The sequence below is a fragment of the Ambystoma mexicanum genome, chromosome 1p, assembly GCF_040938575.1.
Source record: "Ambystoma mexicanum isolate Mex_15411 chromosome 1p, UKY_AmexF1_1, whole genome shotgun sequence".
NCBI classification, from domain to species: domain Eukaryota; kingdom Metazoa; phylum Chordata; class Amphibia; order Caudata; family Ambystomatidae; genus Ambystoma; species Ambystoma mexicanum.
In genome coordinates this window covers 839332223-839349130 of record NC_090921.1, presented here as the reverse complement: position 1 = coordinate 839349130, position 16908 = coordinate 839332223, and the positions used below count along the sequence as shown (strand labels likewise).

The following is a 16908-nucleotide window of genomic DNA, read 5'->3' as shown; positions in this document are numbered from 1 at the left end:
AAAGGAGTAATAGTTAAGGAGAGAGTTAAGGGCTCTGGCGTAGAACAGGCAGGCAAGAGTGCAGGGGCAGGTCCATTTCCACGAGGTGACCCAGGGGATCCGGGACACAGTCCTCAATCGGCACCGACGGACAATACCCAGAGGATGGGGTGGCATTGTAAACATAGCAACAAGGGTCTTGAAGGTATACAAAGCATTGGGAGGGGGATGCATGAAAGGAATACGAGCGGGAGTGAGAAGGAAATGAAAGGTTACCCGGGCAGAGGGTGGGACGAGGAGAGTTTTAATCGGTACATGTTTAACGGATTAAAAGATAAAGGGGACCACAGGGTCCACAGTTCAGGAGGGCCACAGGAATAATGGGAAAATAATGACAGAAGCAAAGACAGGGACAACAACAGGGGATACGTGAACAACGACTAGGAACCATTTGAGGTCAGGGGAACAGAACCTGTGGGGCAGTCAATAGGGGACACAGAGAGGACGGCAGAATAGCAAAGTAACATACCACCGACCAACGGCACAAGGGGGTGGCAGGGGAAATATCGGAAAAACATAGCTGGGAGCATGGGGCATAAGCAGAAGGGCAGAAAAGAGGGAATTCCAAGGTGTTCAATAATGAACAGTTATATGGCAATCACCTATCAACCAGGAAGAAAAGGATGGCGCTGGGGCAACAGGCAACAGCAGGCAACCGTACGGCAGAGAACGCTCACACCAGGGAAGGCATGGGTTTCACGAGTAAGCACTGGAAATAATGAAAAGGTTAGCCATTAAGGCTGACTAGGGGAAGGAAAATATGGCCACGTATATGGCAGAGGAAAATAACGCCCATACCTGGAAAGGCATGGGTTCCACGTAGAAGCACTGGAAAGAATGAAAAGGTTAGCCATAAGGCTGACTGGGAAAGGAAAATATGGCCACCGGCATGGCAGGAAAATAACGCCCATACCGGAAAAGGCAGGCCCCAAGAATAAGCACCGGAAAGAATGAAAAGGTTAGCCATAAAGGCTGTCTGGAAAAGGTAAAGATGGTCACGTGTATGGCAGGAAAATAACGCCCATACCGAAAAAGGCATGGGTCCCAAGAGTAAGCACCGGAAAGAAGGAAAAGGTTAGCCATAAAAGGCCGACTGGAAAAGGAAAAGATGGCCACGTGTATTGCAGGAACATAACACCCATACCAAAAAAGGCATGGGTCCCAAGAATAAGCACCGGAAAGAATGAAAAGGTTAGCATTAAAGGCTGCTGGGAAAGGAAAACATGGCCATGCGTATGGCAGAGGGAAAGAACGCCCATACTGGGAAAGGCATGGGTTCCAAGGAGAAGCGCCGGAAAGAATGAAAAGGTTAGCCAGAAAGGCGGATTGGAAAAGAAAATATGGCCACGTGTATGGCAGGAAAATAAACGCCCATACCAGGAAAATCATGGGTTCCATGAATAAGCACCGGAATTAAGGAAGAGGTTAGCCAGACTGAAAAAGGAGTTTATGGCCACAGGTATGACAGGAAAATAAACACCCACACCGGTAAAGGCATGGGTTCCACTGGAGAAGGGAAGGTTGGCAACAAGAAGATATCCAAGAAATAAGTAAAGCTAAAGGAAACAGGGCAAGGCAAAGGAAACCTGGGCAGGAACGCCCAAAAAAGTTACAAAACAGGTAAGCAACGCAAAAAGCATGTGCAGAATGTAAATTTTTTAGACGGGTGTAAAAAATGAAGGGAAGGGTCAACAACAAAAAATGTGAATACTTGGAAGGGACTTTTTTTTGCCAAAGGGGAAAAATTGGAGGCAGCACACCTAGACGCAGCTACATACACCACGGAAATAGCATGGGTAATAGACCCAACATTCAGCCCGCTAATAAAGTATGAGTTGAAGGGTTGGGGCTAGGTGGAAGGGGCAGATAAAAAAGATGCGATAGCATATTAAAGGGCCGTAGAATAAGGGAGCCAGTAGACCGGAATACTGTAACAGGGGATGGCCTGGAAAGAGGGAAGGTTAACAGGGGATCTAAAGGGATCTCAGGCTGAGGGAAACAGAGATTTTCATGTCAACAATAATACCACATAGAACATAGGATGGGGCATTTTGCAGACATTAATTTCAGGGCATTAGAGGAGAGGGGACGTAGACACGGGTACTTTTGGGGGGAACCTGAGCGGCCGAGGCAACGCATGAACACTTCTGCCCCAGGCCCCGGGCCGTGCAAAGTACGGCCCGATAGAGGGCCTGGGGGGTTAGGCGCGGGGTGGGGGCGAGATGGCGCGAAGAAACATGGGGAGGGGCAGCCAGTTGGCGCCCTGCCCCAGCGTTGCCAGGCAACAGCCCCCAACAACAGGCAGGATGTGAGGGGAAACCTGCAGGGGGGCTAGGCAGGGCCCGGCCCCCAGGAGAATAACAAAGGACAGAGGGGGTATAAGTATGGCCAAAGGACAAGGGAGAAAAACAAACCAGGCAAGACACTCACCTCGTACGGGTAGGCGTCTTGGGACCTGGGCAAAGGAGAAGGAAGCGTTTTGCCACCCAACCCACCCTGCAAAACTTCAGGAAGAAGGAAACGAGCGGAGAGAGGAGCAGGAACGCCGAGTACTTTCTTCGGTACAAGGTAGAAGAAAGTCGTAGGCGGCACGTGTCCAGGAACGGATGCCCGAGGGTAACCGAGACTGACCAAGGAGAAGGCTGGCATCGCCAACCCTGGACACGGTATGCCCAAAAGCACAGACACATGTTGTTATCATGATTCTTGTTTGTGTTATTTTCTGTAGAAAATAAATGCCTACGGCCAATCATTTTTCCACAACAAATCTGTCTGTAAGTCATTCCATAGTATAGGAGGTAGGAAACAAGAGCAAGGAGAAGCCCACACTACACAGCCTAAAACATGCTGTCTGTAATGCCCTTCCTCCACCGGTACGAGCGGAAAACTTCCATCTAGCATTGCGAAAAGCTATAAAAGCATTTATCTTCGCATGATCTCCTCTCGCCCCCCCCTAGCCTACAATTATGCATATAAGAAAATGTACAATGTATTATGACATGTAACTGTAACTAAGCCACCAATTAGGACATGTAACTGAGATCTGCACAAGTAACAGCGCTGCTATGCCCAAGGGCTGCCTGACCGCTATACAAATGCAAAAATAAATAAATAAACATTTGAACCCAGCTGGTGATCCTAGACCTGTCATGCAGCTGCTATGTGTGTAGAGCCTTGCATCTTGCGGCAAACACCCGAATCACAGCGTTACACTGTGCATGCACTTGAGGTCCGCCGCTGTTTGTGTGGTCAGATTGTAACTCTGGTGATACAGTGGCTAAACATGCAAGCCCCGGTACTGCTCTGCGAGTCACTGTGACTAGGGAGGAGGAGGCCCCGGTGGGAAGAGGAGGAGGGAGGGAGGCATGTGACGGGAGGATGACTTGTAGCACTCCGAATCTAGCGGAGGGACCGCGGACACCAGCCGAAGTGACACAACACTCCGAGGGAGGGCAGAGGGGAGGGATGGAAAGGGTGAGTGGAGAGAGCAAGCAGTGAGGGAGGGAAGGAAGCAGGGAGGGAAAACAGACAGCCTCTTTGGCAGAGAGAACATCAGGAAGAGAGGCGGCCAGGCCAAGAGGCAGCCACAGTGACGGGAGGAGTGACAGCCCTCGGAGCCCTCGGAGTGCGGTAGAGGGGTCATGGAAAGAGTGAGAGGGGTACCGAAAAGGGGAGAGGACGGAAACCAAGGAACCCGACGGCGAGAGGGGTGTGAGATAAGATACGGAATCAGGGAGACCCGAGGAAGGAGCCAGGACGCGTGAGCGACAGGGTGCACGCGAGGGAGCGAAGACAGGGGGCGAGGGGTGGCGAAACGACCCGGATACGCGAGAGAAGGAGAAGAGAAAAGTGAAGAAACGGCACCAGAGGGGAGGAAGATGCGATACTGGACCCGAGGCCAACGCGAGGAGACTGGAAGCGCGAGGGCGGGACTGGAAGCGAGAGAGACAAGCCAGGCGACGAGCAGAGAGTGGTAAGAATGACAAGAGGGACAGGCAAAGTGAAGAGGGGCAGTGGCAGGTGAGAGGGGAGAGGAGAAAAGTGAGCAGAAGCACGCGAGCCAGAGAGGAGTGAGAAGGGAGGCAGAGAAGACGCCAGGACACAGACATCCGGGTCCAGTTACGGGATTTGCAAATACACCCTTTTTCCTGCGTTCAAGGAGGGCTCCACGGAGGGAGTCCAAGGGGAAGAGGCGACTGGAGCACCCGCTGCTGCTGCGCTGAAAGGTAAGGGCTTCTTACAATCCTCTTTTACTCGCTGTTGTACTTAGAACCAGTAATGTAACGTACTCCGGAGGTTAGTTTGGCGCGTCCTGGCGCGCTTCCAGGTGCGCGGGGAGAGGGGGCGGCATGGAGAGCACCCATATACGTCTGGGCACCCGGCCCCGATGCCACTGAGAAACTCTCACGCCCAGGGACATGCGTCTGAGGAAGCGATGCGGAAGTGGGGACACATGAGGGGCACAGGTTTCTGTATGGGGGTCCACATTCACACCTGCGCCGGTCGTGTGTGTGTATGGACGCATACAAGTGTGTCTGCCTGGATAACACACAGCTGTGGGGACAGGATTCACATATCAAGAACACATTCGTACACTTGGGGGCAGATGTGTGAGGGAACACATATTCAGGTGTAACTAACTACTGGTGTGTGTCGGTGTGTGAGGGTACCACATCCGCATGCGTGGGACAGGTGTGTCCATGTACAGTCTACGAACATTCTTGAGAATACATCACCGTGCCCTGGCCTGGGGGGTATTTCCTATCTATGCATCCCACCCAACAGCCGCCAATGTAGGTGTGTGGTACAAAAGTGTGAGACCAGTATGCACTTGTGAGGGGAAACTTGCGTCTGTACTGTACGCATCTACAGGCGAGTGTATCGGATGTCCGACGATGTATCGTCAGGTGCCATGAATGGTGTGTGAATGATGATGAACACGCACCGAGCTGTGGGTCAAGCGCATGGGGCAGTGGCAGGTTTAAGGCAAAGGGCCCCGTGGGCAGCACCTGACACAGGGCCCTCGGTGGGCGGGGCGTGGAGGCGGGGCATTGGGTGGGCGGATTTAATTGCGGTCACAAGTGAAGAATGGCAAACTTTAGGGACAAAAGCTATTTTTGTATGAAGTTGTCTTTATTACAGTTACCTGTGTCTAGGGGTCTGACTAACTGGAAACAGGCAATGCTCGGTATAAGTCCAGTAACATGCTGTTTCTGCTACCCTGTTGTTGCAGCTTTTTCTGGATGTGTCTTTGTGGGGATTAGGTCTGGCGGTATTCCGGGTGTGAGCGGGTAGGAATTGTTCTAATGTCAGAGTATTATGCATCAGTTCTATGGGGGATACAGTATGGCCGTGAAAAACGCTCCCTGTAAGAGAAACACGTAGGGCCTGATTTACACACATGTTTTTTAACACTGGAAAGTCCCAATGAAAACATGTTTTGTAAATCCGGCCCTTAGAAAAGAAATCGCTATTTTAAAAGCATTGTGAATAACTACTACAAAATGTAATTTGAAGTGGCTAATTTAGAAGTATTTTAAACAAGTATTCCGAACTGTAATTTGAAAGGGGCACGACGATGCTGTCTGTGGCCAAAGGCCGCCTTGTATTTGGGGACCGTGTAATATACATGGCGTTAAAATATTACACGAGCAAGTGAGCGCTAATATATTACACCTTTAAAGCGCTTCAGACCGAAATACGTATTATTTTAAAAAACATGCTTATTTACTAGGAAAAACGGTGTCTAGTGCAATAATTCATTTTCATAAGTGCGGATAATTATATTCGAAGGAAAAAAGCACATTTAATTGTAAACATGCCCATATACATTGCTTAACTAGAGCAGTTAACGGGGTTTATAAATAATACACTTGTCGAGGGCATGCATTAAAGGCCCCAAGTCTTTCAGGGAGGGGATGCACTTGGGCAATCTGAGCTCCATCTGTTCCCATTACAGTAGGACCGTAGCTAAAAAATGTGAATTATACAGGATAAACTGAGCCGCCTCTAAAGCAAGGGCTTTGAGCAGAAGAGCGCTTTCGCGGCCGATCCAAGCGCTTCATAGGGGCTTTCATCTCTCTCTCTCTCTCTCTCTCTCTCTCTCTCTCTCTCTCTCTCTCTCTGCTAACAGATTGCTTCACTGCTAGTGCCTCAGAGAAACAGGACCCTGCTGACAGTCAGGCAATGGTCTATAAAACTGCTGAGCAGCAACTACAATACACATAATACACATTCCTCTATAAAAGGAAGCACCGAAGCAGCAGGCACTTTAAATATGTCTAAACAGAAGTTTGACCAGAATGATTGAACACGTCCAGGGAGCTGGACTGGAGTGACGTCACAGCTGAAAGGGCCCTCTGCTGTGTGGAAGGGGTGGGGCCTGGCTCTGTGTGCGGAACACTTTCTCATGCGTGGAACTTGCCATGTGTGTGCGAAGGGGAAGAAGACTCACAGACGTGTGGCCGAGTTCCTATGGGGGTGTGCCTGCTTCATGCTGGTGCATAAGGCCCAGGCCCTGTAGGGATCCATCCCCATTATTTGTATCGACATGATAAGGCTGGGGCATTTGTACTGCAGAAGAAGGGAGGTGGTGGAAATACAAGTTGCGTTCCGCTCGTCCTCTCTGTCATAAGAGGACGGAAATGTGGCGAGGCGTGAATGACCAGTGTACGGCTTTTACACCTGTAGTTCACGCCAGAGAGCAAAATGAGCTTCATTAAATATTCACCTGTACCTGAGTAGATCAGGGGCAGTGAGGGAATACCTTTACTTGCTCAGCCCGCAAACTACATGTGTTCCTGCACTTCATTGCATGCACCTTATTTGAGACCAATGTGTTTGATTAATGCAACTGGGGTCTTGTAACATCTTGCTGTGTACTAGGACGACGCAAGGATTTATTTATTGTTTTCTAAGGTGCCAGCTGCGAATGGAGGTGCTTCATAGTACCCTGAAAGGAAAGGGGGGAGGGTAGTACAGAACAGGGGCCGGGGGAGTAAAGGCTCTTCTGATCATTCACCGGCCTTGACTATTCCAGATCAGAGACGTTGCGGGGCACAAAGGGAACAAGGTCAAGTGCTGGAACAGAAAACAATCATCAGAAAACGAGCGACACGCAGGATGATCGCAAGCCACAACACAGAGCTGGGGCTCTGGTTGGTATTGGGTAATGCCCATCCCCTGCAAGGCAAAGTATTATGCATCTCGTGTGGAACTTCAGGCCACGTTCTAAAGCCGATACTAAGACTTTCAAAGGTGGCATCTGGGTCCTCTCCGGGCAGGTGGAGATATTTGAAGGCTGCAGTCATGTGATCACAGGGCTTCCTGCCAGAACCAACCCACAAGCCTTATTCTGCATGCCTTGAATTTGGTGGGCGAGGGACTTGAGGATGTCCCATAGCGACTATTACATGAGTCCACCCGGCCGCTGAGTACCATGGCTTATGCAACCTCCGCTTTGTGTGACATGCTCAGGTAGGCCTGCGTTCCTGCAGACGGAAGTGCAGCTTATTTGTGAGCCTTAAAAAATAATGCCAACGGTTTTAAACACGGAGATAAGGGTTGGCAGCGTGCCCATAGTCACCGCCCAGAGAAAGGGAGCGGTGGAGAGGCGAGAAGACCATGTAGGTGATCTGTGCTTTGGTAGTGTTTAGACACAAACTGATGTACTATCATCCAGGCACATAACCATGAGAGGGGCAGGTTGAGGTAAGAAAAGGGCCAGGTGATGCGCCTCCTGGTCTGAGGGCAGTTTGAGTGTCATCGACCTATGTTTGGCAGGCAACGCAAAAAGGAGCCATGCTTATATCGCTGGACAATCACAGGTCTGATGTTTACAACTAAGCAGTTGTGTTTGTGTGCACATCTGTCTGTGCCGCCCATGCTTGTCAAATTCGGTGCACCACACTTCTCTGGCCTAATCCCCACATCTAGATGGCCCTCATTACGACCCTGGCGGAAAGGGAAAAACGATGGCGGAAATGCAATACCGCCATCGAATAGCGCTCGGTGCGACTATGACCCGTCACCGCAAAGTACGAAGCCATTAGCGACACCGTAGTGAACGCCAACGCTAACTGCACTAAGCACGCGCGCGCGCGCCATGCCAAACCGCAAACACCACCATGGTGCAACGGTACGCCAATTCCGACCCTAGCGGACATGTACCTAACGCCATCAGGCATGGCGGAATGGACCATTCCGCCATGGCGAGAAGTCCGGCATCGCGAATCAACCGTAAACGGCCCCACTGAGTGCCTGTACACCGCTCCCTGCCCACAAAGTACAACTCCCTGTAGGTGCAATGAAGTCACAATGCAACCATTGAAATGTACAAAGCACCCATGCATGCCAACGAACAAAAGAAACACAACAGGGGCCAATGGGAGCTGCAGGGCACCGATGGCACGAATACAGAAGCCATCCCAATGGACATGACCACAGTCCCCCCCCCGAAACGCACGCAAACACAGGCACCTGTGACCAGCAACATTCCGAAAATAACAACATTCCACCAGTCCACCTGGCTGACCGCCATCTGTCACACAAAACCCAATCCCCCGCCCCTGAGCATGACAACATCCAAACTGTCATATAGGCAGCCCCCATCCCTGACCTCACGGGCTCAGTAGGCAAACGCGCCCAGCACAGTACCACGCAACTAAACCCCGAAGCAGGAACCCAATGCAGATCTCCTCACAATACATCGCCCCACATATAGGCACATGCCACATCACTTGCAAAGAAAAACGCTACACGGCCCAAATCAGAATAGAAATTTAATGCACAACAAAATCACCAAGCCCATACAGCCATCAGGCCATGAACTCCAAAACACATTTCACCATTGTGGGCTGCATCCGCAAGAAAAGACCAGCCACTACTTGTGTGACGCCCTGTCCCATCATGGTACACAGAGCCACAATCACGTACGAAAAGGCAAAAAGGAAGCGCACACAACCGCAGGGCCGTCCCAATGGGGAGGCACTAGTCCAGCTGAAAGGCCGAAATGTTGCTCCGAGCCACCAGTACTGCGTAAGGGCATGTGGGCCACTGGCGATCGTCCCATAAGATCGTAATGCTGCTCCACCGATTAACACGAAGCAGCAGGTGTCGGGAGTAAAATCCATCTGCAGGAGTGGCATACAGATGGCAGTGGCAAAAGGGGAGGAGATACCTGTCAACCAAAAGAAAAGAACAAGAACAGAATGGCCATCAGAACTACATTCGAACAACTCACTTCAATGAGCACACGAAATCCACAGCCATATGCATGCCAGCCCACTCCAAAGGATCATCAACACCCCAAAGCCACTTGCGACTCATAACCATCTATACCTAGGTGTAAACACCATCACGAACGAGTGTACCTGTGCATGCGTCTGCCAAAACAGAATCCATCAGATGGGAATGTTAACGTGCATGGACACAAGTGTCTGAGGGCGCGTCGAGACAGGGAGGGCTCAACAAGGCCAGATAGACGATGGTCCCACTATGGCAGCCCTGCATCACATAGCGTAGGGGAGGCGGATAGATCCCAAGAAGCCCTGTACATGGCAAACTCTGCACCAAATCACCTGCCCATGCATCCATTCATCATTCCCTCATCCCGGGATCAAAACGCCTGAATTATTACTCACATGACATTAGAAACGTCCATTGAGTCTGTGCGTAATGCAGCCTGCTACATCCACAGTGCCCCAGCCCGTAAATCCAGTGTTGTGAAGTAACATGTATTTGGGAATGGCCGGCCTCATCGCCCACGTAGCTATTGCGCATCCCAAACTATTCATATCAATCATTGCTCCCTCGCCATGGGCCCTGTCTCAAGGACATAGAACAATAGAACGTTACATTTGCAGTCAGACCTGTGGGCATCTCCTCGCCGCTAGCTGGAAACCGAAAGCGCCGCCCTTCGAATTCCTCATTTGCAACATCACGTCGAAAAGGCATCTGTGGCCGTTTGAAATCACTAATTATTCCATCGAGTGCGGCTGTGTGTGAAAATGGCAACTGCCTTCACCCACAAATGGGACGCCCCGCCCGTCGTTGCAACTCGGTACAGTGATGCATGAGGGCCCACCGTTACTCGAGTACTACGTTCCACTGAGCCTTCACAAGTCCGTTCGCGACTGCACAGATAGTATGGGAAACAATGGGACCACAGCAGAATGAACATATCAACCAATCTTACACGCCCATCGGGTACAAATACATGATTGCAATAGCAAGATACCATTACCCGAATTGCAGCGTAGTGCGCGGGACGTGCTCGGCCAAAGGGGAGAGCCGTTTGCACAGGTGGAATCAATCACCACAGGTGGAGGCCATACAGCCTGAAAACACATAAATTGCACAGCCAGTCTCCTCCCACAACCACAGCGAAATGCTACCGGCAGGACTCGCGATGTTGGCCCTGGGGGACCTGATAGCACTGCAAGTGCTCCGACTCCAAGAAGAAGACGAACAACAACTACAACCAGCCGCACGGAGGAGACGCAGGAGGAGGAGGAGGCCAAGGCAGGGCCAGCAAGGCCCAGCAGCACAGCCACTACCACCACGCAGGCAGCCCGCAATCCCACGCCTCCGAGCACATCCGTTCAACCTCACTGATGAGCAGATCCACACCCTCTACCGTCTGGACCGGGACACCATAGCCGCCATTGTGGACATGACACAGGCTGACCTAGTCAGCATGATAGATAGCCCAACCGCAATCCCACCCCTACTGAAGGTGGTGTCTGTACTCCACTTCCTGGCCACAGGCACCTACCAGCACACAGTCGGACAGTTGCATGGCATATCACAGCCACTGTTTTCACGGACACTATTCCAAGTGCTCGATGCCCTCCTGCAGCACGCAGACGACTACATCTCCCTACCACGCTCAGAGCAGGAAATTACGAACACAAAAGTGGGATTCCATGCACTTGCCGGCATACCGGGTTGCATTGGTGCCATCGACTGCACCCATGTTGAATTGGTCGTCCCACATGCCATGGAGGCCCAGTACCGCAACCGAAAACAATTTCATTCCCTGAATGTACAAATGGTGTGTGACTCCAACAGGATCATTACGCATTGTTGTGCCCGATTCCCTGGATCAACCCATGATTCCATGGTCTTGAGGAACTCTACCATACCACGCTACATGGAGCGACACGCAGGGTACAGATCCTGGCTACTCGGTGAGTCTCATCTCATGCATGATGATGTGGGGTATGTGATTTGGCAATGTACTGGCAGGAAGGGGGGGGGGGTGTGCGTACGTATCAATGGCATTCCACATCCTACGTTTATCGTCCACATACAGGTGATGCTGGATATCCACTGAAGAGATGGCTCCTCACACCAGTCCGGAACCCACGGGACCTGCATGAGGAGGACTACAACCATGCCCACTCACGTACCCGTGTAGTCATAGAACAGGCATTCGGCCTACTGAAGACTCGTTTCCGCTGCCTCAGCAGGTCTGGCGGGGCACTCCTGTACCGCCATGAGAAGGTTGCAAAGATGGTCATGGCATGTGTCATGCTCCACAACATGTGCGTACGTAGAAATGTGCCCATGCCCCCTGACGCTGAACTGCAGCCACCGGATGATGGTCATGATGAGGGTGGGGATGTGGCAGCACCTCAAGGAGTCTGCGAGGCACCGGAGGGCCGTGACATCCGTCAGCATCTCATTGATGTATGCTTCTAGCACTCACGCCTGGGGGCTGATACATGGACACGGGACTCGTGGCACTGCGTGTGTCTGGGACATGCACAATATGGACTGTACGCCTATGATGGCCTAGTACACAAAGATCAATGTCCACACATCTCATTGGGTGATCGTGCACTTTTTATGGCATATGTGATATCATGTTGAACACCCTATCGACCCGCCACCCAAGTGAGCCCAACACACCCCCTCCACCCTCCTACCTCCCACCCGAACACCAGTGTCCAAAGATGCTCATTGTCAGTGGCCTGTCGCTATTGCAAGCCCCCTCTGCGGGTATCAGGGGCACCCCTGCCTGTGGAGCGCAGGTTCCTCCCTGATCTACGTTGGGGGCTGCCCTGGACGGAACTTGCAACGGATGATGTGTCTGCCTGCTCACGTCCATGCATGTCCCTAAGGGTTTGCGAGAGCTCAGTGAGCACACGGCGCACTGCGGCAAGTTCGGCACATACGTCTTTGGACATCGCATGCTGTTCCCCCCTCAGGCTCTCGGTGCTTCTCTCCATTTGGACTCTCAGGCTCTCGGTGCTACTCTCAATTTGTGCCCTTAGCGTCTCTGTACATCTCTCCATTTCTGCCCTAAGTGTCTCTGTTGATGTTTCTATGTCTGCCTTGGTGCCCCCACATTCATCGGCATGGTCCTTGAGGAGTGTGGCCATTTGCTGCTGTTGGACGATTAACTTGTCGAGGGACTGTTGCCTCTGCTGGGCCATGCCCATTTGCGGGGGTGTCACAGAGGGGCTGTTGTCCTCATGTTGCCTTGCCACAGGGCTTGGGGGGGATGGCCAGTCGTCGTCTTGTGGCTGCCCCTGCGTGGTATCCTCATGTTGTACGGGATGGGACAGACAGGGGGATTGGGACAGGTCATGGATGGATCTGACCTCGACATCCCCGTCTTCTGTGTCCGAGCATGCTGCCATCAATGGGGTGTCACCTATGGTGCTGCTGCCACCAGAGGCAGTGCCTTCTGTGGCATCCATTGGGGGGACCTGTGGTGGTGGTGTTGTGGCCATGCTGGCTGCTGGGGTGCCTGTTGATGTTCCCTCCTCTGTGCTACCACCTGATTTGTGCTGCTGCCGTGTCTTGATGCGTGCAGCTGAGGTGGAGGGTCTCTGGCCGTTGGTCTTGGCCCTCTTTGCAGGTGTGCTGGTAGGGGTGTCCTGTGGCTCGTCGTTTGGATCGGACCCTGTGGTGGAGTAAAGGAGGGCGAGGGTTATTGATGGGTCTGTGGGAATTGGAATGGCATTGTATCACATGCTTTGGGGTGGTACCTGAGGGTGATTTGGGTCGGGTCCTTGGAGGTGCTTTGATTTGTGTGTGGAGTGAGGGTGCAGTTGTTTGGCAGCCTGCAGTTTGGGTGTGCCTGCTGCACGTGTAGTGCGTGTATTAGGGGTTTTTAATTATTTATGTATTTATTGTGGGTTTTAACGTGCGCTATCAGGCCGATGTGTGTGGACCTTATCCTGGACATGTGTTTCTGTTGCACTATGTGGACGCATGGTGCTTCACATGGATGGACTGTGTGGCTTGTTATATCTGGCCCACCTACCTGAATCTTCGGATGTCTGCACTCCTTTCTCCATCCCTCCGACTCCCTCAATGCTCTCCATTCCGATGGTGGAGGCACAGATTTCTTCCCAGGGGGTCAACTTGATGGGTGATTCAGGACCTCCCCCGGTGGCTGTGGCAATGTTGCGGTTGGCAGAGAGTATGCTGCGGACGCGTATCCGCAGGTCGTCCCATCGCTTGCGGCATTGCTGTGGGGTGCGGGGTGCGGTCCCCACCGCACTTACCCGCTGTGCCACCAGAGCCCATATGGCCTTCTTGTTTGCAAGTGCCGTCCTGGTCATTTGCGTGGAGAAGACCACGGCAGCATTCTCCTGGAGGGTCTCTGTTAGCACGGTGAGTTCCTCACGGGAGAAGTGGACCTGCCGCTTGCGGTCGCACGCTTTCTTCGCTGCTTTTCCCATTTTTCTTGGTTTCGCTAGGGTGGTTGACGGGGTGGGGTGTGTCTCAGGGTAGTGTTTTTAGTGGTTGTGTGGTTTTAGTGTATTTATAGGTGTACGCCGGGATGTTTCCCGTTCCGGGCCCGTGTTTTAACTTCCGTTTCCGTATATTTCCGGCCACCGTACTTTGCGGTAGGCGCACACTGCGGTGACCGCTAGGAGGGGTGGCGGTATTGCACCTGGGGCCCCGTACGGCGGCGGTGTGGGCCGTTTTGGGGTCTTTTCCGCCATCGCGGACTTAGCACTTCCGCCATGCCGTGGTGCTCGTGCCCGATGGGTCGGAATGGGCCGCACTTTGCTCCTTCGTGCAATGGCGGAAACGCTATTTACGCTGTGGCGCTCCGGTCAGTCGATTTCCGCAAGGGTCGTAATGAGGGCCGATGTGTTTTATTGATGCGTGCTGATTTGCAGTGTGCTGCGTGCCAGCTTTTGGGAGCCATACCTCCAGGGGGCGCCATCATACCTCAGGAAGCAGCAGGAAGCTCATTTTTTTTTTAATCTTATTGTACGTATCTATTATATTTGATATTGTCTCTTTTTCTTATGTATATAAATTGTAAATAAATACATTTAAAAAAAGGAAGCTCGCTGGTGATGTATATGGTTGCGCGCCATCTTGTTTGCTCAAGACGCAGCCCATTGGCAAATGCCCTGCTTGTCATCTGTCAGAACTCCGCTCCAGTTAAAGGTGGGGAGAAGTGGTTATGGGGTCACCTGGAACCTGGGCACCCGTGTTGAAATCTCCTGCCTTCTCACCTAATCAAAGTATAGGCTTCTGGGCAAATCACTTTATTTCTCTTATGAGCCAAAGTTGGGGATTATCAGTAAAAGAGCAAGCACCGGTAGAATACGCCCTATAAACACTGAAGGTGTACATTTTATGGGCGTCCTCCCTTGATTGTGCCAGTCACGGTTTTACTGAGGATACCATTTTGCTATTGGTATTTGAAAAAAACATCTCTGAAAATCACAGTTCCACAGCCCCGCCATAGGCCAGCTCCTGGGAAAAAAGGAGCCTTCTCTCTTGTGAACCTGACTCATGGCCACCCAGTGAAGGAGGGTGGCTATGAACACTCCTCAATGTATACATCACTACAGTAACCCGCCCCCTGCACGGCTGAATACGCCTCGTCTTTGCTATAATCCTGGTGGCATGTGGTGAATGCGATGGCATTTGCTTTTTGAAATGTCTCTATATTATGCCACTGTATTAGTTAATACGCAGGGCTAACACTTCATGTGACCCCCCCCATCTCTGCACTACTTCAACTCTATCTCTGTTTACATCAAACCTCCTAGCTCCCCTCCTCTGTCCAAAATGCATTCTTTTCCCTGTAATTTTCATTAAATAAATAATAAATAATAGTTCTCTTCAGTTCCTCCACCCACCGTATTACAAAGCCTTCTGAAACCAGTCCAATATGCATTGTCTGCCAGTGCGTCTTTGTAGTTCAATTTCGGATTTTTGCACTGCAGTTTGTTGCCATTTTTCATTGGTAAAGAGGGTTAATGCTCAAGAGGAAGTTCCAGTGGCAGGAGGATGGGGGCTGAGTCACTTCCAGTAGAAAGCAAAGACACACTGACCTCTTTGTGCTGGCTGAGAGTCTGTCACATGTCAGACCCGTCCTATTTAACCATCACTGTTTTGGGTCCCACTTGAAGTGTTGTTTCTCTGTTTGCTTTGCATTTGCTCCTCGGCTGGCGATCACTGTTGGTTGGTCAAGGGGATCGTTGGATGCTCACCTGCTATATTCTCAGAAATGTAAATTCTCCAGGGTGAACAGATTTACAAAACGAAAACCCGGGACGACCAACAACATAAAAGAGGGACTAACCCCATTGCAGCTCTCCATTTACCGCCCCGCCCCATCACACCACCACAACCATCACCCAATCATATTTCCAGCACTTCTCCTTTCTATAAACTCTATATGATCTCATTTGTGCAGTTTTGTCTGTGAATCTTGGCAGGTTAATTCAAAACAAGCGTTTGCTCTAATTGATATTACATGGTTTGCTGTACAATCATTTCCAAGCCAGTCTCTGTGGCAGAGTCAGTAATTGTGACTTGTTCCTGAAAGGTTGGGGGTGCGAGCCAATCCTCCAACTTCACAATTCTGAAAGAGTTGTCAAAAATAACTGCAATTCTAATTACAGTAGCCACCCAACCATGCAAACCCCGGACGGGGTTTCTAAAATGAAAATACTCCCAGATCCCCGGGACGGAGGGTGATTTCCTCGGACTGTCCCGGGAAAACCAGGACGTCTGGTCACCCTACCTTGGGCCCAGTGCCACCGCTCGGTGAAGGCAGGCAGGTTATTGCATTGCTGCACATGGGGTTGTCTTAAACATAAACAGAAGGCTTATGACAGTGGGGGTCAGAGGAAGACCACCTCTTTTTTAAACATTTTTTTTACTTATTCTTGGTGCATTTTTGAAGCATTATTTTAGTGAAAGGTTATTTACATTGTTATTATTGAATGATTTGTAATTTATTTATTTCATTTTATTGTTTATAGTGAGAACCTTCCTCGAGAGCAGTAAAGCGCTTTACAGCGTGTGGAAGCCAGTGTTGGGCATGGCATATTTGGACAGTAGCTCAGTACCGTTGGCAGATGGGTGGAAAAACATTTTTAGTCGTGCGGGAGGGATTGATAGAAGAAGAACGTTTTTAGTTTTTATCGTTTTGCATAAGTGGAGGATCATGGTGGGCACGTTCTGAGCCTGCAGCGAGATGGAGCTCCAGGGGGTCGGGCCACGGAAGGAGAAAAACTGTTTGAAGTTTGTTTTTACAGAAAATCCTTACTTTGGGAGGAATTTGTAGTGGTGAAAATATGCTCCCACCCCACAGGCTCCCTTAAATTCTCCCAGATTTTCCATTTGAGGTCAGGGCACCCATTCACTCGCTGGGTCATGTTGCAGAGCATTTGTTAAGTGTAGCGTCTGCTGTTTCCAAGGCACCTCGCCGCCGATGGCTGTCTTGCTTATGAGAGTGTGGGCCTGCAGTTGAAACTGGAACCCCTGTGGGTGGGGGGATATTGTGATGTCCCTCAGCCACACTCTGTGTGTGAAGGCAATGCGGTGCTTCAAATAAGGCAGCAGAGGCATAGCAAGGATTGTGGGCCTGAAGCTAAT

General features: G+C 51.0%; 1 protein-coding gene across 2 annotated transcripts in view; it reads left to right on the top strand.

The window, feature by feature from the left end:
* The first annotated feature begins 3577 nt into the window (after positions 1–3577).
* The window catches only part of ARHGEF2 (Rho/Rac guanine nucleotide exchange factor 2), a 1257231-nt gene continuing 1243900 nt past the window's right edge, over positions 3578–16908 (top strand). Inside the window, exon 1 of one of the 2 annotated variants that reach the window (XM_069652802.1) lies at positions 3578–4265. The gene's annotated coding sequence lies outside the window, so the exon portion shown is untranslated. The remainder of the gene's footprint in view (positions 4266–16908) is intronic. The other variant, XM_069652804.1, reaches the window with a different exon arrangement.